Genomic DNA, 23,276 nt, shown 5'->3' on the forward strand with positions numbered 1-23,276 from the left:
TGTGGCCCCACTGCTGGTTTGGACTGTATGTGCACTGTAAGAACACCAGCTCAGCTAAATTGGCAAAGGCCTATCACCAGGGTGATGGCAAAGGTAGGATTTTTTTGTCCACTCATTCTTTAAGACCATTTATGTAGTTAGGAAAGGCTTGAGAGCTGCACCCATGCAGGGAAACTCCAGGAAACATGGGAGAAGTGCTTTATAATTAAAAAAACAAAAACAAAAACGAACACCCCAACAGCAACAACACCCTACCACCCCTGTCTCCCCTTCTGATGGGAATAGTACAAAGTGAGCCAAGGGAATGGTGTGCATACACTGGTCATAACTCTGCTAAGGTAAGGTTTGTAATCATAAGGATTAGAAAAAATTGTAGTTTGTTGTTGATATTTTGATATATTTGCTTCCTTTTCACTTTGAAGTTGACTGTGTTTTTTTTTTTAAGACAGCTTTAGATTTCATAGGATCATAGATTTAGAGCTAGAATTAGATTTAGATCATAGTTACTGAGTTAACAAGTCCAACCCCTTGTTTTACAGATGAGTGCTTTGAGGCTTACTGCCTTATCCATGCTCACACAGCTACTAATCATCAGAGGCAGGATTTGCACCAGTATGCTATTCACTATACGACACTTTTTTTTCCCCTTCAGTATTAAGATGGTGAAAGGTGCTACAGGTTTTTTTTTTTTTTTAAAGCAATCGGGGTTAAGTAACTTGCTCAAGGTTACACGGCCAGTTATTTCTGGGTGTGGTGCTGAGTATCTGAGCCCGGATTTGATCCAGGTCATCCCGACACTGGAGCTGGTGATCTTACTCGCTGAGCCACCTGGCTGCCCTGAAAGGTGCTACAGGTTTAATGCATGAACATGGGAGTTTGTTTTTTGAGCTTTGCTTTGCTCCAGCCTCCATTCCATCCTCTGTCCAGGCCTTTCAGCTGAGGGTCTCTGCTTGGAACCAATACTAGAACCAATTGGAACCAATGCCTTCAAACATCTGATGGGATGGGGAGTCCTTTGGCTCCATGGGATAACAAAACTTCAAGCCAAGAAATGAAATTATTCTTTATAAATACTGGATTTCAGTCTGTCATGAAAAATGGCTAAGGCATGCTTCCATAGCCTTGAGGAGACAGAATGATATAAGATGCCCTCTTCATCTTTGAGCCATCTTTTCAAGATCAGTTACACAATGGAAAACACTTAACTGTGTATACTAAAGTCCCCTGGCCAAACCATTTCTTTTCCTCTCTTCCACCTTTTCTTCTTTCTGGGTGTGCTTCAGGAAATAGCCTTTAAGCATGTTGTTCTTGTTTTTTTTTTCCTAGCTTACCCAAGAGTTCCAGTTTTGTTTTTGGATATTTTAGACTCATGCTTAATATGAGGTTTCAAGTCAAGTGCATGCAGGCTGCCAGCTATTTCCTGTCAAGAACCCTTGGTTACAAAACAAGTTCCTAATATTCAAAAATTACCCTTGTAACACAAATACTGGCAGCACCTGCTTTCAACTCAGAAGTCAAAAGTTACAGAAACAGAGGGCTGTCTATCCATGCTTAGGGCATTTTTCTCCAGAGACATCTCTTTGGAAAAAAACTTTAAATATTTAATAATACAGAAATGGTGACTATTGGAGATTCATACCAATGGTGTGATATCTGTGAGGTAGGCAGAGCAAGTATTACTTTTCCCATGTCCCAAGTGAGGAAACCAATTCAAGAATAGTGAAATGACTTGCTCACAGTCACCCTGTTAGGACATCCCTGGGACTCACACCCAAGACTTCTGACTCTAATTCTACTCCATCAAGCTGTCTCCCTAGAATGTATAATACTGGAAAAGGATCACTTTTTTATGTCCATGATATTGAAAGGTGAAACAGAACCTTTAACTGAACTGAAAGGAAAAGACTTGTCATAAAAATATTCATGAAAAATGAACACAAGATAACATTACAATCTTCCAGACCGATAAATCTGCTTGGGAGTGACAGGTGTTGGAGAGGCAATGTCTGGTATGCACATGTGCATCTGATTTATTTATATCAGTTGTTTATATCAGCCCCAGCCAAAGTCTACGCAGCCAGAACAGCTTACAAAGAATCCTGGCATGGGGAGATGGCTGGGTGACCCCACTGCTTTATTACAACATGAGGAATTTTTTTTATACGAAATGATCCATAGCCTTTGAGATCCAAATTATATGTAGGTGTGTAACTTGCAGACATGCAGCATAACTGCAGAGAACATATTTGCTTAGTTTAAGAGTTTAGCCTGATTTCTCTCTCGTCTTGCATTTCATCCTGCTTATGTACTCAGGTAAATAGTACCCAGCTCTCTCAAGCCTCTCTTTCATGAGGATACAAGGCCCTTTCTGGATGGTTCTTCAGGTAGTACCCCCAAGGCTGAGGCCAGGAATGTTTTTTTTTTTAATTATTCCCTAATACTGGCAGAAACTGGTTTCTCCCAGTGGGAGTCTTTCTCAAGGTTTTCCAGAAATGTCTGAGCTAAAGGATCTGTCTTCTAGATAAGAGGGCAGCAGGGGTGGGAAGGAGAGGTGATTTCTCCTTTCCTCCTTCTTCTCTTGTTCAGAAAAGAAAACAGGCAATTGGAGGTTCAGTAACTCCCTTCTTGGGCTTTTCAGGACATTCACTGTGTATTTCTTCCACAAGTTGCCCTTTTCTGGTCTGGGTGGGGTAGGATTAGATGTCCCTCACATATTATCTTCATTCTGTCCCAGAAGCCTAAGGAAAGGGGGGAAAAAAACCCAGTAAAAGAAAAAGTTAAAAAGGAATAAGTTCTTTTACAATTCATTCTTATAGACCATAGAGAGACAAGAGTCCTCAGCCTGTCAATCATGCAATGGACCCTTAGAACTTTGATGCCTGATGGCATAGGTATCGATGTGTCAATCAGGCTATGGGGGCTGCCCTTAGGTGCTTGTAGTAAGTCTCATTAGGTTGATTTGGGGAAACTCATTAAATTATTCAGGGGCTACCCTCATCATCCTGTTTATGAATCCAGAAATCTCTCTCAATTGGTGACTACAAGGCATACAGCCTATGTCAGCTTCTCCTTTGGTCCTCATCTCCTGCCTTGATTAATCCAAGGCTTTCTTCTTCCCGCTCACTAATGATTTCTCCCATCTCTCCTAGTCTTCTCTTCTTTGGTAAACACTTCTCATATACCCTTAGCTATCCTCCTTTATGTTATCTTTTGGTCCATCAATGGCAGTCAAAAATTAGCATTGACATTGGCATTTATGGTGTCAGCATAACTTTTCTATATCGTACAAATAGGTTCATAAATTTCATATTCATTGGCAGGGGTAGTGGTGACAGATGAGGGTGGCCAGATGGTGCCATAGTGCACAGAGTGCTGGGCCTAGAGTCAGGAAGACTCATCTTCTTGAATCTAAATCTGGCCTCAGACACTTACTAGCTAGGTGACCCTGGGCAAGTTGCTTAACCCTCTTTGCCTCAGTTTCCTCATCTGTAAAATGAGCTGGAAACAGATATGGCACACCACTCCAGTATCTGCCAAGAAAACCCCAAATGAGGTCACAAAGAATTGGATACCCCTGAACAAAAGAACAATGACAATTACGTGCCAGACACTGTGCTAAGTGCTGACCTGGGGGATACAATTGAGAAAAGTAAAGACTGTCCCTGCCTGTAAGGAGCTTATAATCTAATGGAAGAATACAGCACACAAAAAGAGGCAGGAAAGTAGGGGTGGAGGTGGTGAAGGCAGGGACAGAGGTGGGGGTGGGGCAGGGCGGAATCTAGTTCCATGGAGTTGAAACCAGGGAATGCTGAAGATGCAGAGTGTGGAGTGAGCCAAAGTCTAATTTTGCCCTCCATCAAGCGAGAGTTTGGGAAGAGTTTGCTGCTTTAGCCATCTAGGCCCCCAGTCAGCTAGGAGAGGAAGGGAGGGAGATGGTGCCACTTAAGGTTGAGTTAGCAGCATGGTGATGATACTGGAGGTGATAAAGTTATCCTGGGAGTGACATCTGGTTCCCTGGAGTTGAAACCAGGCAGCTAATACTCTGAAAGGCCCAGAGCAGCATCACAGAAGCTTAGAGTCAAACCATCTATACTGGAACAGGGATCCTCTACAACCTCCCCAAGTGGCCACCCAACCTCCAATGCAAGACCTCCAGTAAAGAGTAGCTTTGGTCTTCTGAGGCAGTCTGGGCTATGGTCGGACAACTGGAATTGTTGCATCAAGCAGAAATCTGCATAATTTCTACTCTTTGGTCTTATTTCTGTTCTCAAACAGAGCAAATGAAATCCCTCTTCTACTTGACAAACCTTTCCTAGATTTGATTGTAGCTCTCTTCCCTCAATTTTCCCCTCCGGGTCTTTTATTCTTGCAGTCTGGCTTAGGGTAGGGCACTGCCTTAAGGGACCCTTTGTAGCCATGGTACATCATAAGGACACTGAGGTGGGCAATGTGATGGGTGAACAGGGAAGTGGAACGGCATTCTCAAGACCAACTTGTCTGATATAGGCCTTGACCTTAGCTAGACTTCCTTAGGCCAGAGGAAATTACTGAGTTCTTTACTACTACCTATTTGTGCCTGACCTACCTTGTTTCCCCAATAATAAGACACTGTCTTATTATTTTTTTGGAAAGAAAAACACCAGAGGGCTTATTTTCAGGGGAGGGCTTATGTTGTCCTGCCTCAGCTCTCCTCCGCGGCACTGCTCTCAATGGCGCTAGCAAGCAAATCACTGGGGAAGAACAGGATGACACGCTCACTGCTGCAGCTCTGATTGGATGCAGCTCAGAGCGCGGCGTGCATTTCACCCCGGGGGGGGGGACGGTGCATACAGAGGGTACCGTCATGTAGCGTGTAGCTCAGGGGATCACCTTCACTACAGTAGCAATCTCAATAGGGCTTATTTTCGGGGGAGGGCTTATTTTAGAGGAATCTTACACAGTAAGGGGAGGGCTTATTTTTGGGATAGGTCTTATTATTGGGGAAACACAGTATGACAGAACACTCTGAGCTCTGGTTGGTCTGATCAGCCACATTCAGACACACTAACATAGTGATGTCATTTTGGTCCTCTTGGAGAATGAAGGACAACAACCATGTTATTGAATCCTAGAGAAGTCTGAGCACAAAGAATCTTACAAGTACCCTGAGTGCCGCTGGAGATCAGTGGGATTGGCCAAAGCCTAGAGTCATGCTTACTGTGGGAGATAGACCGCATTTATAATGAAGAAGACCCTCCTCATACTCCTTGACCAGAGCTGCCCTACAGGCAAGGTTACCCCAATTATCTCTTCTCTCCTTATGTCTATCATAAGTTTTCTTTACAGAAAAACTGGACTTGCATCTCAGGGATTATATTTTCATAAAATAGAAACCATTTGTGTTTTGGAGGGAGGAAGGTAGGGCAATTGGGGTTAAGTGACTTGCCCAAGGTCACACAGCTAGTAAGTGTTAAGTGACACTTAACACTTAAGACTGGATTTGAACTCAGGTCCTCCTGACTCCAGGACCAGTGCTCTATTCACTGTGCCACCTAGAAACCTTATGATACCATTGTTGTATATATCATCATATTTTAGGGGACATAATATACCTAAAACATATTGGTTCTCCATTAGAAATCTTCCAAGCTTATTGTATATCACTGTCTTTTATACACTTGATATTTCAACCAAACAAGCCCTGGGTGTGATGTCCTATCTCGCTTGCCTCTGTGCCTTGTGCTCAGAGGGGACTCCCTCTTCGCCTGAAACTCTTAGAATCTTTGGCTTTCTTCAAAGCTTAGCTCAAAGGCCACCTCCTACAGGAAGTCCATGCTAATCTCCTCAGTTGTTTGTGCCTTCTCTCCAGAAATTATTTTGTATATATTTGACATTTAATTTTCTTTTTTAAAAATATATTTTTATTTATCTTGTTAAATATTTCCCAATTTCATGTAAAATATTTTTAACATTCATTTTTTAAAATTTTGAGTTCTGAATTCTCTCCCTCTTTCCCACCCTTAAAAAGTCAAGGAATATGATGTCAATTATACATGTGAAGTCATGCAAAACATATTTCCATATTACTCTGATATTTAATTTTCTAAGTATATGTTGCTTATCTCTCAATAGAATATACCCTCCTTGAGCTCTTGTTTGGGGAGGGAGAGGCAGTTGGACTTGCCCAGGATCACACAACTAGTATCTCAGGCCAGATTTGAACTCAGGTCCTCCTGACTCCAGGCCCAGAAATTTTATGTTTGTAACCCCAACACAGTACTTGGCACATAGAAGGCACTAGTAAAGGCTTGTTGAGTGAATGGGCTATTTAAAAACAAACTCTGGCATTTCCTTTACTTCCATCCACTGCTAGGCTTTAAGCATTCAGTAATTTGGAATTCTAAAAAAAGTACAACATATTTACTTGGGGGTGATTTAAAGCGACTCTAACCAGCGTCTGAGAGCACCTCTGCATTTCCATTAAACAGATCCGAGTTAAAAAAAAACATTCAAATTACATGCATTATTTAAGTAAGTACAAAGTGTAGCTAGTCAAGAAACCCTTGTGCTATCCAAAGTAGCCCAAAGCCAGCCTTTGTCAAAAGCTTAAAGCAGATTCTCAGTTTGCACATTTTTCAAAACAGTCCATTCCTTGTCTGAGAGTAACTGTCTCATTGAGTTGGCTACATCAGAAGTAAAGGCCTCTGCACCCAGGGGGTGCTAGTGAAAGTTGAAGATGAATGAGCCACAAGGAGAATGGCTAACAAATCTGTCTCCTAAGCAGGATTCAGCCTGGGGAGAGATGCCAGGGACTTTGTAAATGAATCCACATGAACAGCAATGGTGTGTGGGACCTGTCCAATGCCATTGTACCATGGTAGAGGAAGTCATTGGGGAACTGAAGACAATGCAGATTTAAAAAATTCTGAACAAAAAATTACATGTGTCCAGCACAAATGAAGGGTGTGCCCATGTGTGCACGTGTTTCAAGAGGGCACACACACAGCCAGTTGGCCAGCGATAGCAGGACAAAGCAGATGGCTGGGGTAGTTTCTTTAGGGTATCTTCTCAGCAGCCTCCAGGAGGACACAGTGTAGCTATCAGCAGTAGAGCACAGCCAGCACCAATGGGAGCTGATGTAAGTGGATCCATGCTTGGAACAAGGAGGGTGGCCCTGGCTAATATTATGGAAGGGGCACTGGAGTGGGGGAAGCAAGCAATGCAAATCACTTCAATATGGAGCTGGATCTACTTGAAAGGAGGCGATTGGAGGCTACAGACTTTTTGTAAAATTTAGAATTTATGTATGAGAAGTGGCATTTGCATTCTGGGATACAGGGGCCCCCAAGATTCTTCCCCAGCACTTCCCTTCTATATCATCGCCAAAAAGGGCCTTGCAAAGATGTTTCCTGGGTGGACCAATGGAGAGGCAGAGGCTGGCTACTCGGCTTGTTAAGGAATCTGCCTTACTCTATCTGGAAAGGGGAAAGGGTGATGCTGTTCAGCAGCCAGGCACTGACTGGGGGGTTGCTGAATGAGTGATGCTGAATAGGGGTGGGGAGACTGAGTGGTGCGAGTGGGAAGGAGTGCTGGACATGGACACTTATGCTAAGCCAGCTGCATGTTTGCATTAAGTCTATCAGCAGTATGCTGAGTTCCAGGGAAGGGGTGACCAGCAGGCTGCCTCAGATGGGGCAAACCAGCCCAACGTGGAAATGAAGCAGGTCAAAACTTCTATGCTGATCAGCAGTGGGATCAGGCCATGAGTAGCCATTCTGCTTCCAACCTGGAATGGGGAACACATGCAAGCTCCTAACTCTAATGGCCAACAGTAGTTTTCAGGTTCGGGGGGCAAAGCTGGCAACCGACTCACATGGCAAGGAAAATACAGTTCTCTGGTTCTCACCATCTTTGTCATATGTGCCAGGGGCCATCTCCAGTCATCCTGATCTATATCTGGCCACCGGACCCAGGTGGCTTTGGAGGAGAAAGTGAGGCTGGTGACTTTGCACAGCCCTGCCTCACTTAAATGCCGTTCATTTGCAAGTCATGATGTCTTTGAAAAAGAAGAAAAAACCAAATTTGTCAATGGTTCATTTGTTGGAGTATAAGCTGAATAGATGTTTAATGAAATTCCTTTTTATTACTGTGAATTTGATAGACTTCAGCACACATGATCATATTTTCTCACACACACGCATACACACATATACACCCCTCTGAACAAGAGGACTGCATATGAAGGTGAGACTCTTCACTATATACTCTCTCTATATACACTATATATATATCTTCACTATATATACACAACTTTTTTGTATACTTGAAATTTAACACCAGTAGTTCCAACACAACATTACCCTGCTTTGCTTTGTCACATTCTGAACTTCTTTTCTCTTCCATTAATTTTAAGTGATTTATCATTTGTTTGTTTTCTTCCTTTTTAAAAAGCATCACTATCTCCCCATTTCATTCCCTGACTCTCACACCTCCCCCTCCTCCACCACAAAGGACCAGTATCTGGGGTGTTCACAAAGGACTAGCATCTCTGGTGTGAGGGCTTAGAGACCTTTTCAGGGCTGTTCATCCACTCTTGATGTTCACCTGTCCCCCAGCTCTCACGTGTGACTCCAAGAAGCTGTAGCATGGGCAGTGCTCATACTGTCTCAGCAGACAAGCTGACCCATGATAAGGGTTACCAACAGGTCTCCAATCCATCCATGAGTTAGGGGGAGGCCTACCAAGCATGTGAAGACATCCCCTAGGGGAATGGGCAGATGAGAACATTTTGTTCCAACAGCCATGAAGGTGACTGTTACAGGCACTGTGGCTCACTTGGAGCTTGGTCAGATTTCAAAGATGCCAAGGTCATCCACTGCAATCTGGGCCATTGCCAAATGTTCTGACTTTTGTCCAGCCACTAGACTTTGATGACTCTAGAAGAGAATGTGAGGCTGATGACTTTGTGCAAATCTGTCTCACTTAAATCCAATTCACATGCAAATCAGAACATCACCCCATGATGTCATTAGCCCTCTTCAGAAAATAAAGGAGGAACGACCATAATCAGAGCCACCCTCTTTCTCCAAATTTGAGTTAGTCTTAGATTTTTCCTAAAAAAGCAACAAGGCTACCACTTGATTGTGTGTGTGTGTGTGTGTGTGTGTGTGTGTGTGTGTGTGTGTGTGTTGGAGAGGGCAAGGGAGATGCCAAGCTCAAGCAATGCCTTCCAGCTTCCTGGTGGTTGGCTCTATTGGCTTTCTGCTCACCTAGGGGGTCATTACCTTTTAGACACAATTACTTGAGAATTTGTTTATTGACATCTTTTGTTTTTATATGATCTACATTTTGTATTGCATTTCTCCCAGAGAGCTATTCCGTAAGATTGTTTTTTAAAAAAGAGATTGAAAAAAAAGTTTCACAGACCAACAAATCCCAGTCTGGCATTATATGCAGTTTTCCTCAGCCTGGGTCCCCAGTCTCCAAGAACAGCAAATATATTTAAAACCTTTTTAAAGTTTCCAGCCTCAAGGCTAGTCAAACCCTCCTTAGTCCAGCCACCACCCCTCATGGATGTGATCTTTCTTACTTTCTAGTCCTGGGCATCCCTAAACCATTTTTCTGCCATCATCCCTCAGGGACACTTAATTTTTAAAGTCTATCCAATCCATTTAAACTCCTTTCTTTCCATCCTTGTCACTGTCACTTCCAGACCGTTCTCCTAATTTTCTCAGTGACTTCACTGACTACTTTCATGCTTGCCATGACTCTAAGAACTCATGGGGATGATTCTTTTAGCAATCTGACCACACAATTCCTTAATTTTAATGACTACCATTTTAGCCCCACACGATCTCTTGGAATTTCAGCACTTCTAATCCTGTAGGCATTTGTATTTGATCCTGGAAGTACTATCAAACCACTGGAGTTTATTGAGTTAGGGGCTGAGTTGGTCAAACCTGCACTCTAGGAAAGTCAAATTGGCATCTGGAGGGTGCATTGGAGCGGGAAGAAACTTGTGGCCAGGAGACAAATGATGAAGCTGTTGTCGTCATCTGGGAAAGAGATCACGAGAGCTTGAAGGCCATGGCTATGTGAGTGGAATTAGTGGAGAGATGGGGATGTATAAGAGGTGTGGAAACAAACAAAATTTGGCAATCGCAAAGATATGTATAGTAAGTGAGATTGAGTAGTCAGGGTTTCCACTGTGTCTTAGAGCCTGGGTTCTAGTGGGGAATAGTGGGCAAGTTTAGAAAAGGGATGGGATTGAGGCAGCCAGGTGGCACAGTGGATAAAGCACCAGTCAGTAGGACTTGAATTTAAATCTGGCCTCTGGCACTTACTAGTTGTGTGACCCTGGGCAAGTCACTTAATCCTGATTGCCTCCAAAATGAAAAAAAAGGGACAGTTTCAGGGAAAAAGATAATGAGTTCTATTTTAGACATGTTGAGTTTGATATCCAGTTCAAAATGTGTAATAGGCAATTGGTGATTCAGGTCTGGAGCTCAAGAGACTAGAGCTAGATATATAAAACCAGGTGTCATCAGCATAGAGGTGATAATTGAACCTCAAGGGACTAATGAGGTCACCAAGTGCTAGTGGAGGGAGAAAGAAGAGGGTCCAGTTCAGAGCTTTAGGGGACAAGCACAGTTATGACATAGATGAGAATCTAGCAGAGGAGGCTGGGAAGGAGTAGTTAGATCAGTAGGAGAACCAAGAGAGGAATGTCACTGAGCCCAGAAAGGAGAAACGATCCAGGTGGTGAGGGTGATCAATGGTGCCAAGTGCTGCCAAGAGGTCAAGAACCATGAGGCTGGAGAAAAAAAACATTTGGCAACTATGAGCTCATTAGTAAGCTTAGAGGGCACTTTCAGTTGAATGACGAAATTGGAAGTCAGGTTGCAGAGGGTTTCAAAGAGAATGAGAGGAAAGCAAATATAGGCACTGAGTATAGGTGTCTTTTTTTTAAGTTTAGCTGATAAAATAAGAGATATAGGATAGTAGCTAACAGAGATAGTAGGATCTAGTGAGGGTCTTTTAAGTATGGGAGAAATTTGGGTATGTTTGTAGGCAGCAGGGGAAAACAATAGATGGAGGGAGAGAGAGAGAGAGAGACAAAGAGAGAGAGAGACAGAGAGAGAGAGAGAGAGAGAGAGAGAGAGAGAGAGAGAGAGAGAGAGAGAGAGAGAGAGAGAGAGAGAGAGAAAGAGAGAGAAGGGTGATGTTGAGGATTGGGAGGGCAAGCTAGGAAAGATAGGAGATAATGATATCAAGGATTCACATAGATAGGTTGGCCTTGGCTGGGTGAAAGGCCTAACCTCATCCGAGATTAGAGTAAAAAAAGATAATGGTCTATCATATCAGGGAGATATGAGATGAGGAGAAGGTACTCTTGAGAATGGCAATATTTTTTTCAGTAGGGGCATGAGGCAGGGTCCTTGGTTGGGAAGGTGGGAGGTTGAGGGAGGAGAAAGGGATGCTATGGGAAGTCTGAGAAGAGAAAAGAGAAAAGTTGCTGTGTTGAGAAGGAGGGAATCGATTAGGGAGGAGCGCCTCATTGTCGTGACAGCCTGGTTGAGATTTGACGACATAAATTTGTAGTGGACCCAGCCAGTCCAATTGTGTGATTTCCTCTATCTCTATTCAACAGCATGAGGGAGGCAGAGAGTAGAAAGTAATCCAGGGTTAGGAAAAGGTATGGTTGGTAGTAAGATAAAGGAACAAGAGATTCAAGAGCAGAGGGTAATGTAGGGCTCACAAAGGGTTTGAGATTGGAAAGGAGGAGAGTGTAACCAAAGCAATGGTAATATCCTTGGCTAGTACTGAAGGGATAGAGGGATTAGAGGTCATGGTGAGGACAAAGAATGGGTTTAGGTATAGGGAGAGTTGTAATGATAAACAATTATTTTAAGAGAATAGGATTTTGGTATTCTTCAATGTGGAAGTAGAACACTTCTGTACAGCAAGGGTATGAAGATTGCTGGGTATGGCTGGGTATGGCTGAGGTGGAGAGGAAAAGTAGACCATTGGAGTTGAGTAGATTGAGGAACTGGGAAGTTAGGGTATTTGTTATTTTTGTTCAATATTTTTAGTCATGTCCAACTCTTCATGACCCTATTTGGGGTTTGCTTGGCAAAGATATTGAAGTGGTTTGCCATTTCCTTCTCCAGCTCAGTTGAGGAAACTGAAGCAAATAGGGTTAAATGACTTGCCCAGGGTCACCAAGCTAGTAAGTATCTGAGGTCAGATTTGAACTCAGGGAGATGAGTCTTTCTGACTTCAAGCCTGGCACTGTATCTACTATTACATCTAGCTTCCTGCAGGGTATTGGAAGGAACAACATGTATGTTGAAGTTCCCTAGTATGAAGGCAGGAATTGAGGGACACACACACACACACACACACACACACATACACACACTGTGGATCAGGCACTGAACTAACTGAGAAAGGAGAGCGAATGCCATCAGGGTTGGTATATAATGGCTACCAGAATCTGAAATGGGTGACAAATTTGGATAAAGTGAACTTCAAAGGAGGAGAGTTTGCTAAGTGGGTATGGTATTTGATTCAGGTTTAAATGCCAGTGGTCAACAATCTGCCCATGCTGGCTACCCACTTACTGTTAAGAAGTCTTCATTATTTCATTTGGGGACTATTCGAGGTAATATTTGTTGTCTGTGTCTAAATCCTGAGGATTCTTCTAGTGCTTAGCTAGATGCCATTGCTGTCTATTATATTTATGTAACTGCTGGCTTTGGATGTGGCTGTGTCGTCATCTTCTGGGAACTTCCGTTCTCTTCCTCTCTTCCTACCCCTCCTCCTCTACATTCCCCCTGCCCAGCCTTTTATAACTACATAAGGTTTGGATCTGTTAGCAAACACTTTTGTATAATTATACCTCTTTCTGTTTATATATTCAGTAAAAGGCTCTAGTGAGAAGATATCTATTCTTCAGCTGTTTGGTCCAAAAGTTTTTCCTTTTTGTGTACAGTGCATTATTTTGTTGTAACCCATTTGATATGTTTTACTTCTGAGCATCCTGTTATTAGTGAGTGTATACACACATATGTATATATACAATAACACAAGAATCCTGTCAATGATTTAAAAAGCATTGACATTGGGAATATATGTACCCAATTGCTATGCCTTTATCATTGACTGGAAGCAAAAAGAGACAGATGGGATTAAGACCATAGATTTTAGCACTGAAATAAATGATTGGAAATCATTTGCCTAAAGAATGAAGCAAAGAGACTCTGGGCAATCCATGTGGATGAGGGGTTGGAGAAAAGGCTTAATTTCTTAGAGTCTCATTATCTAGCAAACTTTCCATAAGCTCATCTCTCATCTTGATAACCATGGTTTTTGCCCCATGTGCCCATTGATTTGCTGACAAACTAAAAAAAAAAAAGACATGAGTATAAACATTCAGCCTGATTGTCCAGCTTTTGTTTTGTGTGATAAATTCCTCCATAAACCTATGCCAGTGCTCTATTACACCTTACTATACTGAAATTTAACCCAAATAAGCAAGCATTTATGAGTCATCTACTGTATGCAAGGCATTGTGCCAAGTGCTAGGGCTACAAAGTCAAAATGAAAAGTCATCTTGGAGGAGGGATGCTATTTCCTCTACTGGGGGATATACGACATTTGCAAATATTAAAAAAAAAACTCAAAAAATTTTAAAAAATTAATGTTAAAAATTGTCTTAAAATTTTGTCTTTACATAAAATAAAACAAAACACTATTTTTAAAAAATCCACAAATATTTCCCAAAAACCATTTTGGAGGAGGGCAAAAATACTAATTCTGGGGATTAGGAAAAACATGTTATTTGAGATGATTTTTGAGGGAAACTAAGGCTTTTGAGAGGTATAGGCTTGAGGAATGGGGAAAGAGATATGAGGGTAGGGGGAGACCACATTCCAGGCATATAAGATTGCCTGTACAAGGTACAAAGGTGTGAGATGGAAGGTGGATTCCCTCCCCAGCCACCCTGGGAGAGGTATGCTGTAGGACATCCCTCCTAGGGTTTGTGACACACTCACCTCTGAATGCTTTGCTTTTTATAAAAGTTCTTTCTTTCTCTCAGAAAGCTCAACCACAGTGTGGTACCGTGGAGAGAGCACTAGTGGCCTTTAGAGGCAAAAGACTTCAGTTTAAATTCTGCTGCTGTCACGGAATGCCTGTGTTACCTTGGGCAAGTCATTTAACCTCTTCAGGCTTCCACATCTGTCAAACAAGGGGCTTAGACTAGACTTAAACTTTCTCCACTCCTTACCCCTTTAGTGCTTCTTAAACTGCAGGTCTTAACACCATAGGTCAAGACCCACACTTTTAGAAGCACTGGACTAGATGACTCAAAAATCTATGAACCTAGGATACTTTAAGACACTTTATAAATTTTAATTTCATCTACTACTGAAATTTCTTTGTACTTCCTTGGCACATGTTTTGCATATCCTTATATATTGTTTTTCCTGCTAGAATGTAGCTGCTTGAGGGCGGGGGCTGTTTTGGTGTAGCTGTCATATGACACTTTTGAAATGCTTAAAGCTGTGTCTGCCACAGACAAGGCAATGTATTAGGTACTTGGTGAAGTTACATAGGATCATATGAATCAGTAACTTAAATATTCTCTAGTCTCCAAGTGTCTTTTATTTGAATATTCATTATCATGGATTACCCACATAAAATAATTAGAGGAAGGGATCTAATGAGTACACAGGAAGCACATGTTTATAATGAACATACAATAGTCAATAAAACTTTTGAACAATCTTTGCTGAGGTCGTGATTCCAAGTCTGGGAATCATTGAACAGAATAACAGTAACTATCATTTATATAGAGCTTTAAGCACTTTACATATCTTATCTCATTTGGCCTGCATAACAGAAGAGAATTGAAGGAGTTCTCTGGTCTAGCTAACCTCCTAAGGAAATACAGCCAATACCTATGGAAATAGTGGAATCCTAAGGTACTGACTCCCCAGTGCTATTTACTAAGACTCTGGATCTTAAATAATTCTCAGATATTACCTTATAAGGAAATTCTTCCATATATCTGACTGAAATCTCTCCTGTTATGTTTAGGTCTATTTCCTATTCTATACCACATGGAGATAAAGGCATCTGCTCAATATCCTCTTTATAATAACCTTTCAAGCACTTGAAGACTGTTTAGTTGCTTGAAGCCACTTTTTCTCTAGACTAAACAACCTCCAATCCTTTAACCTTTTCTTATAGGTTCTATTTTCCTTTAATCATTTTGGTTTTCCCTTGGAACCTTTCCAGTGTCTCTACATCCCTCGTAAGATATAGGGCCTTCAACTGGATATAACATTTTAATAAGGGTTTGATTACTGCCAAGTTCCATACAGTGCAGGGGGGGATGACTTCCTTTCCATGTCCTCATCCCTCCAATGCTAATTCACCCCAGCATCATGTTGGCTTTTTACTATCAGCATAGCTTGCTGACCTATAGTTAATTCATGGTCTACTATGATCCCCAGATCTTTTTCCGTTGTAGGTCTCTCCAGATCTGTCTTGTGTCTGTATAGTTTACTTGTCATTCCAAAGTATGCAACTGCAGCTGCGGTCTGTCCTATTGAACTTCATCCTGTTGCTGTGGAACCATTTCTTTGGTTTGTAGAAAACACTTTGATTCTATTCTTTTTTCTTAACAACTGACTTTTATTGGTGATGTTTACAGACTCTCAGTGAGAATAACAAGACTTTCATTAGCATCATCCAAGTTATTGATACAATATGTTAAATATACTTCGACTCAGGATTAACCCCTGCTTGGCATCATTTTAAGAATATCCATTTCCCTCCTTTGACTGAACTACTAATTACTTCTGCAGTCTGTTGTGAGCAGAGCCTCTTCTGATGAAAACGTTGTCCAGACCATATCTTTCTAGCTTGCTGATGAGAATGTCATATGGATGATCCAAATGTCTTGTTGAAATTGAAAGCTAGGCAATATATGTACCACTTTCTTTCCTTAAAAAAAAACAAAACTATATCATCTATTTATTTTTAGCATTCTTTTCTTTTTAAATTTTAAGTTTCAAATTCTTTCCCTTGCTTCTTCTCCCCTGCCTACTGATGCAAGCAATATATCAATTATATATATGATATCATGTGAAATACATTTCCATATCAGCCATATTTCCAAAAAAGTAAGGAAAATGAAGAAAGTGAGAAAATTATATTTCACTTTGCACTTAGAGTCTATCAGTTCTCTTTCTGGATAGTATTTCTGGATAGTGGGTAGTATTTTTTCATCATGAAGTTTTAGAATAATATTGGGTCATTGTATTCATTAGAGTAGTCAACGTAGCTGGTACTGTGCACAATGATCTGGTTCACCTCCCTTCACTTTGCATCAGTTCATGTAGGTCTTGCCATGTTTTTATGAAACCACCACCCTTGTCATTTCTTATTGCACAATTAGACTCCTCACTATTATATGGCAAATTCAGCCATTCCCCTATTGATGGGCATCCCCTTGATTTCCAATTCTTTGCCACCACAAAAAGAGCTGCTACAAACATTTTGGTACATACTGCTCCTTTCCCTTTTCTTCCATCTCTTTGGGCTACAGACTATGTAGTGGTGTTGCTCAGTTAAAGGGTATGCACAGTTTTATAGCTCTTTGGGCTTAGTTCCAAATTGTTCTCTAGAATGGTTGTACTAGTTCACTGATGTACCACTTTTTTACATGAATCCTTTCCTGATACTTCCCAGATGCCTGTGATGCCTCTTTTCCAGATTAGATGTTGTATATGTTTATATATGTATGTATGTGCATTATTATGTCCCCAGATAGAATATAAACTCCTTGAGGGCAGGAAGTGTTTAATTTCAAAACCCTACCTCTTAGCACATGATAGGTACTTATTTTTTTTCTTTTTTTAAATTGTAGACTTAATCATCAACAAATAAAAACATTTCACTATACCTAGAACAAATATTGTGGTTTATGAAAATAATTGAATATTATTGCATAGAAGGTATTTATAAAATGTTTATTAATTGATTAATTGATGCCCCCAGGCTTTCAAGAAGAGAATCCAATGTCAAAAGATCTGACTTGAGGACCTGAGATTGGGAGAGAGCCATAGATATTAATAGGATGTGAAAACTGACTTCAGAACATGGTGGCCATAAGATCAAAGACAGCCTGAGCTATAGAGAAAGAGCAGGGAGGGACTTATCAGTCAAAGTATCAGGAGGCACAGACAACAGGGAAGAGAAATCAGAAATCAGGTCATAATGGAAGCTAGCAGAAAAAAGCATTCCATTTACAAACATTTGAGTTCTGTGTCTCTCTTCAGGAACTGAGTTACTGAACAAAGCCATCGAATATTTGCTTTAAGATCTGTCTCCTCATGGCAGGGGTTGGATGTGACTTGCTATTCTGCTAGCACCCTTGCTTTGAACTGGACCTGTAGGCACACTGTTAAAACAATTGTTTTCTTACTCCACATTTGGGCCAGAGAGGCAGCACAGGGGATAGAATGCTGGACTTAGAGTTGGGAAGACTGAGTTGGAATCTTGTCTGAGATCCATACTAGCTGTGTAATAACCAGCAAGTCAATTCACCTCTCTGAGGCTCAATTTCCCCATTATCCCATACCAAATGGGCAATGATGGCACCCATCTCACAGACTTCTTGGTAATATCAAGTTGCATTATTATGCAGAGTGCTTTGTGAACTTTCAAGCGGTAAAATTTTATCATTAAGATTTTTACTCAGGGGCGGCCAGGTGGTGCAATGAATAGAGAACCAGCCCTGGAGTCAGGAGGACCTGAGTTCAAATCCAGCCTCAGGCACACAACACAAAACTAGCTGTGTGACCTTGGGCAAGTCACTTAACCCCAACTGCTCTACCTTTCCCCTTCCAAAAAGCAAAAAAAAAAAATTTTGCTCAGTGTGGCTTATGGCATATAAGTAAAAGGCCGGTCAGTGGTGGGCCAGGGCCTTCTCTTTGAAGGTTAATTTTGCTTTGGTTTGGTTTCATTTTTGGTTTTTCTTCACAACTATCACCAGAAGAGTGCTTGCCACTCTTCCATAGGCCCAAGGCCTGCAAGATAGGGGTGCGGTTTGTGGGGTGGGAGGGAGAGGGAAGAGGGCATAATAAGCATTTTATATAATGCCTATTATGCATCAGGCCCACTAGGCTACTCTGAATGCAGCAATCAAGGTAATTCCACAGCAGGTAGTGATGAGGATTATTCAGGATGGAGTTTGTGGGACAGTTCTCAAAAGGGGCAGGCCCTCATACCCTTGCTCCTAAAGGGAGGCCCCTCCCCTTTTGCAGTTACCATATTTGCACTAACTGGGAATGGCACTGGGAACTGAAACCCCTTTTCTTTTGCTTCTATTCTTCATATACATCTTAAATCTTTGCAGGTCTGCCATTACTGTAAAAGCTAATTTGCTCTTTGAGGCTTCAGGATGCCAGTGAACAAGAGCCCTATCTTTAGGCTAAGTGGCCACCGTCCTTGGGGAGTCAGCACTGGACATGGAGCCAGAGGACCTGGATTAAAATCCTAACCCTCTCACTTCCTCAGTGACCTTGGGCAAGTCATTACTGTGAGAGATAACTTGTAGTGAAATTTCCCCATTCTGAAAAATCAAATCTAGAGTAACTTCAGCATCCACTAGGCCTAAGCTTAGAAGTTACCTGACCTTACAGGAATCTGGGGCTTAGAGCAATGGAGACCCTCCCCAGGCCATCTCAGCACAAGATAGGCCAAATAAGGACAATATTGCTTTCCTGGACTTGCATTGGACACCCACAAGTTTACATGTCCTTTGTCTCCGAGATAGATTCTCGTGCTCAGATTGTGAGCCGGCCTCCCTACCAATGGGAATGAAGGCCAGCTGGGGGTTGGGGTTTCTGTGTTAGGGGGATATATAACCATGGGCTTGTGTCCACAAGCTCTCTCCCTGGCAGATGCCATTTGAGCGACAGGGGCAGAGTCCTTTCTCATGAGAAAGAATAAAGACCTTTTCTGATCTCAGACTCAGACTCTGAACTCTTTCACCTCACACACTACTATCTCTCTGGACCTCAGTTTCCTAAAAAGTAACATGAGGTGACTGTACTTGATAATCTTTCAAGTCCTCTGGGCCTATATGGTCACTGCTTGGGAAGTTGGTCAGGCCTGGGGTAGTACCCCAGAGGGTACTGTGTGAGGGAGAGTGAGGGAGAGAGGGAGAGAGAGAGACACAGACAGACTGACAGACAGACACAGACACACATGGGATCTTTGAAGTTCTTCTGGGCACTGACCTGCATTCTTCTGTGGATATCTAAAGCTAGGCCTTTCCGTGGCAGGGGAATCTGACACAGTTACAGCCTTTGGGGGACCCCAGCTTGGATCTGTTTAAAAAAATTAGGTGAAAATGTGTTTCAAGCACAGTATCTACAACTGCTTGAGTTTGTGGGAGCAGTGGTTTTTGCTCTTCAGCAAAAAAAAAAATGTTCGAAGTAAAAAAAAAAGCAAATTAGAGTTTGAGTTGGGGGGGGGGGGGGGGGGTAAATCGCTTTATGAAATAAAACGTGGGATTTCCTTCCCTCCCCCTTTATGAAAAAACAAATAATCTCTTCCTGTCTTGTTTGTACTGCCATTAATTTAAGACAGGAAGCCCTCAATGGGTGTGATCTAAACAACTGAGCCGCCTGGGTCCAGCTTCCTCCTCATTCCACAGCTGGAGAGATGGCTGCATGGCAGAAGCCCGTCCTGCTCTCCCGGGAAGAACTTGTTGATTGAACTTTGCTGAAGAAGGGGAGGGGAGGGGATGTTGCAAGAGAAGGTAGAAAGGAAATACTTAAGCTGTGCAGTCACTGCAGCCTGTAACTCACTTGTGGTATGCTTGGTTACCCCAGTAGTAAAATCAGGCCGTTGAGATTTCTGGAAAACTTCCGGGCTTTCTGCCCCGCGTGCAAAATATTGTTTCTTTGGAGCAAAACGGTGCCCTGGGTGATTGTGCAACTGAGTGATTCTGAAACAAATTGATGGAGGGAGGTGGGGCTTCTATGGCCCGGGAGTGGGGGGAGGTCTCCTTTAGCTATCGGCCCCTCCCGCCCCCCAACTCCGGCCTCCACCAGCTGATGTAAACAAAGGTGGCTGAATCTGAAACCTAAAACTCCCCGAGATTGTCTCCTGCGCCTCCTGGGGCTCAGGGCATCTGGAGCGCTGTGGAGTTTTGACAGGGGAGCTGGGCGGGTGTGAGAGGCTCGTTAGGATTACACCGCAGTCTTTGCATAACCTCACTGGGGGCTGTGAGGAGGCAGGGGAGGGCCGAGGGAGGAGGTGGATTCTCCCTGGGCTCAGGGTTCTGGGAACTCCCGGTAGCTAAAAGCCAAGCTTCAATAGCGCTGTCTGGAGGCGACCACGCTCCAGGGGACTGTCACCAGGACAGTACGAGCCAGACAGCCAGCCCAGGCCGCAGGGACCGGGACTGCCTCTCCCCCAGTGCAGCCAGGATACCAGCAGGTGATTAAACTAATTAACAGACGCCCAGGATCGCTAAACCGCCCTTCGGCGGATTACCGGAGAGGCCAGCTGCTGCCGGTAGAAATTCCCAGGAAGGTGGAGGATCTCACAGCGTGCCAGGGAAAACTGCAAAACGACTTCAAAGCAGGAGGTAGGAATCTATTTAGGAATATGCTGAGCACTCCCAGTTTAGAGCAGGGTCCTGGATGTTGGCGAAGCCTCTGGGAGGTTGGTTTAGAGTGACTGTGATTAAATCTCTAAAGGTGGGAGGGGAGTGGAAACCCGCCGCGGTCTATGCAGCATCAGGGAAATTCAGAACAACTGCTTTCCTTACACTCAAGCGGACAAAGTTTATTATTGTTTTATTTAATTCTGGCTTCGGCTTAGGGAACGTATCTCTGCGTTTGCGTTGGTTCCTCTGTTGCAATGAAGTGGATTTCGAGCTGTTGTGTGCGTCTGATTTTAGGGAGGGTGATGGCAAGGTGGACCATGGTGGGGGGCGGGGGTCCAGGTAAACCCGGTACCGTATCCCCCCTCGCGTGCTTTCAGTAGCTGAGGTTTCCCTTTCACGTTACCTGCCTGCCTGCAGCCAGGGTAGATTGAGATACTTGAAATAGTACAAAGCTGTATTAGGTCTTGGGTAGTAATTTTGTTTATGATTCTACAGGAGGTTACCTTTTCCTTCCTGGACAGATCTAGGTCCCAAACCACTAAACCGTTCGTTTAGTCGGTATCCCCACCGCGGAACCACTGTTGGCTTATAGCATTCACAAATGTAGGATATGAAAGATATGGTGTTTTTAAACGAGGGATACAAGAGCTCTCCCCCCTTCCGAACACTGCTTAGGAAATAACTATCAACTTTCCTAACAAATGAAATGGAAAAAAAAGAAGAATGAAATTTCATATTGAGAGCTATACTGGAAGAAAGTATTCCACCATGTAGATGATGAATGATGTCCATAGAAATTCAATCATGGTATTATTTAAACTCCTATTCTGTGGTGAAATCAAAGGGGTAGCATATAGACAGTCAATTAATTATTAGACATGTCTCTAAATTTACAAATAATGGTGAAATTTAGGAGAGCAGTGGACTTGCCATGGGAAGCCCTGGGTTTGGTTTGAGATTGGGCTTTGCCACTGTGGGACCTTGGTCAAGTCATTTAAACTCTCTGGGCCTCAGTTTCCTTATTTGTAAATTAAGAGTATCAGATTAGAACCGTCTTTCGTATGAGTCTATGAGAGCTTACCAGTAATCAAATATAGGCATAATTTGCCCCCAGAATTTTCTCTTAGTGTTTGAGGGTGGGAGAGTAGACCTGGAAAAAGCTTTGAGAAAGAACTAACTGTAGCTTTCAAAGTCATGTAAATTCAATGTGAACGGAAGATGAGATACAAAGAAAAAAAGCACACAGAGGAAATGGAAATTCAACCAGAAAGAGGAAAGTAGACAGCAAACAAATTTGGGGGATTCAGGTTGTGAAGTTTGTTATTTTTAGGACTATTTTATTTTATTTTACAAATACTTTATTAGTATTTTAGGAATATTTCCTGATTTCCTTTATGCCCAGAGCTCTGTGAGCTTGTCTTGTTTTTTTTTTTTCCTTTAATGGTGGTTACAAGGCTACATTGTAATTTATTTGTGATGGAAAATAACTCAATGAGAACCTGCTGTGTGTTTGGCACTGTGCTAAGTGCTAGGGATAAAAAACAGAAGTGAAACAGTCTCTGTTCTCAAGGAGCTTGCATTCTAATGGAGACAAGGTGTATATAATATATATACACAATATGTTTCTGTAGTATACATACATATATTATAGATACATATGTATATATACTATAACAAATACTGAGTATATTATGTACATATATATGACACAAAACAAAATCATGGATAAATATTGAGTAGTATAGGGTCAAGACAGGTCCTTGGGACACATCACAAGAGATGTCCTTCTAAGCTGATTTTGAACCATTAATGACCACTTGGAACAATCATTCGGTCAGTTCCAAACCACATCTCTCCGCCTTGTCTGCAGGGATGGAATGAGATACTTTGTCAAATGCTGAAATCCAAGTATATTGTCTTCACCATTCCCCTGATCTACTAATCTAGTAACCTTTTATAAAATGAGATTAGTGAGGCATGACATCTTCCAAACCCACTCTGGTTTTACTGATCAACTCTTACCTTTCTAAATGCTCTTAAAACATTCCTTTTATAAGACCTTCAAGAATTTCTCCAGGAAATCAAACTCAAACCGATTAACCCGTCAGTGTTACTGGCCTGCCCTGCTCGATGATAATGTGTCTGCTTCCAAAAAGGATGCAGTGCAAGAAGTTAAATCTGACATACATTCATGTCTCTTTCTTACTCTTCTCTAAGGCTGATAGGTGAAAGGCAGAGCCATAGTTGGGAATTCTGGCAATTGGAACAAATGCAGTTTGTGAGGGGCACCCCAATTCTGGCGCTTACCTATTCTGCTCCTCATCTTGACCATTCCTCTCATCCCACATCTCCAGGCCAGGTGCTTCACCAACATAGGCATGGTTGTATTAGCCAGGCTTTAGGAGGAGATTGATCTCCAGGGAGGGTTTGGAGAGCTGTAGTCTATGGCTAGGTGAGAAAGGGGGAGGTCATGCCTCTCTATGCCACTACAATAGTCCTCTGTTAGCTCCCCAGCCCTGGACTGGTCAGTTGCCACAGGGTGGAAATATGTTTTCCCCCACTACGTAGGGAAGAGATCCTCCTCCTCCTCCCCTCCAAAAAA

The 23,276-nt window shown here is 42.4% G+C and overlaps 1 protein-coding gene and 1 long non-coding RNA gene across 5 annotated transcripts in view; both read left to right on the plus strand.

The window, feature by feature from the left end:
• The window catches only part of LOC138172841 (uncharacterized), a 578,919-nt gene that overhangs the window by 188,883 nt on the left and 366,760 nt on the right, over nt 1-23,276 (plus strand). The window lies entirely within an intron of this gene.
• LOC138172796 (PDZ domain-containing protein 2-like) overlaps nt 1-23,276 on the plus strand; it is a 494,585-nt gene that overhangs the window by 157,597 nt on the left and 313,712 nt on the right. The window contains exon 1 of one of the 4 annotated variants that reach the window (XM_069102704.1): nt 20,099-20,653. The exons of the other annotated variants lie outside the window; for them this stretch is intronic. The gene's annotated coding sequence lies outside the window, so the exon portion shown is untranslated. Of the gene's footprint in view, nt 1-20,098; nt 20,654-23,276 lie in introns of those variants that run through there. 4 annotated transcript variants of the gene reach the window in all.

Source organism: Petaurus breviceps, unplaced genomic scaffold (assembly GCF_028583685.1).
Source record: "Petaurus breviceps papuanus isolate PSGF00001 unplaced genomic scaffold, PetGlider_PUasm1.0 129, whole genome shotgun sequence".
Classification (NCBI taxonomy): Eukaryota; Metazoa; Chordata; class Mammalia; order Diprotodontia; family Petauridae; genus Petaurus; species Petaurus breviceps.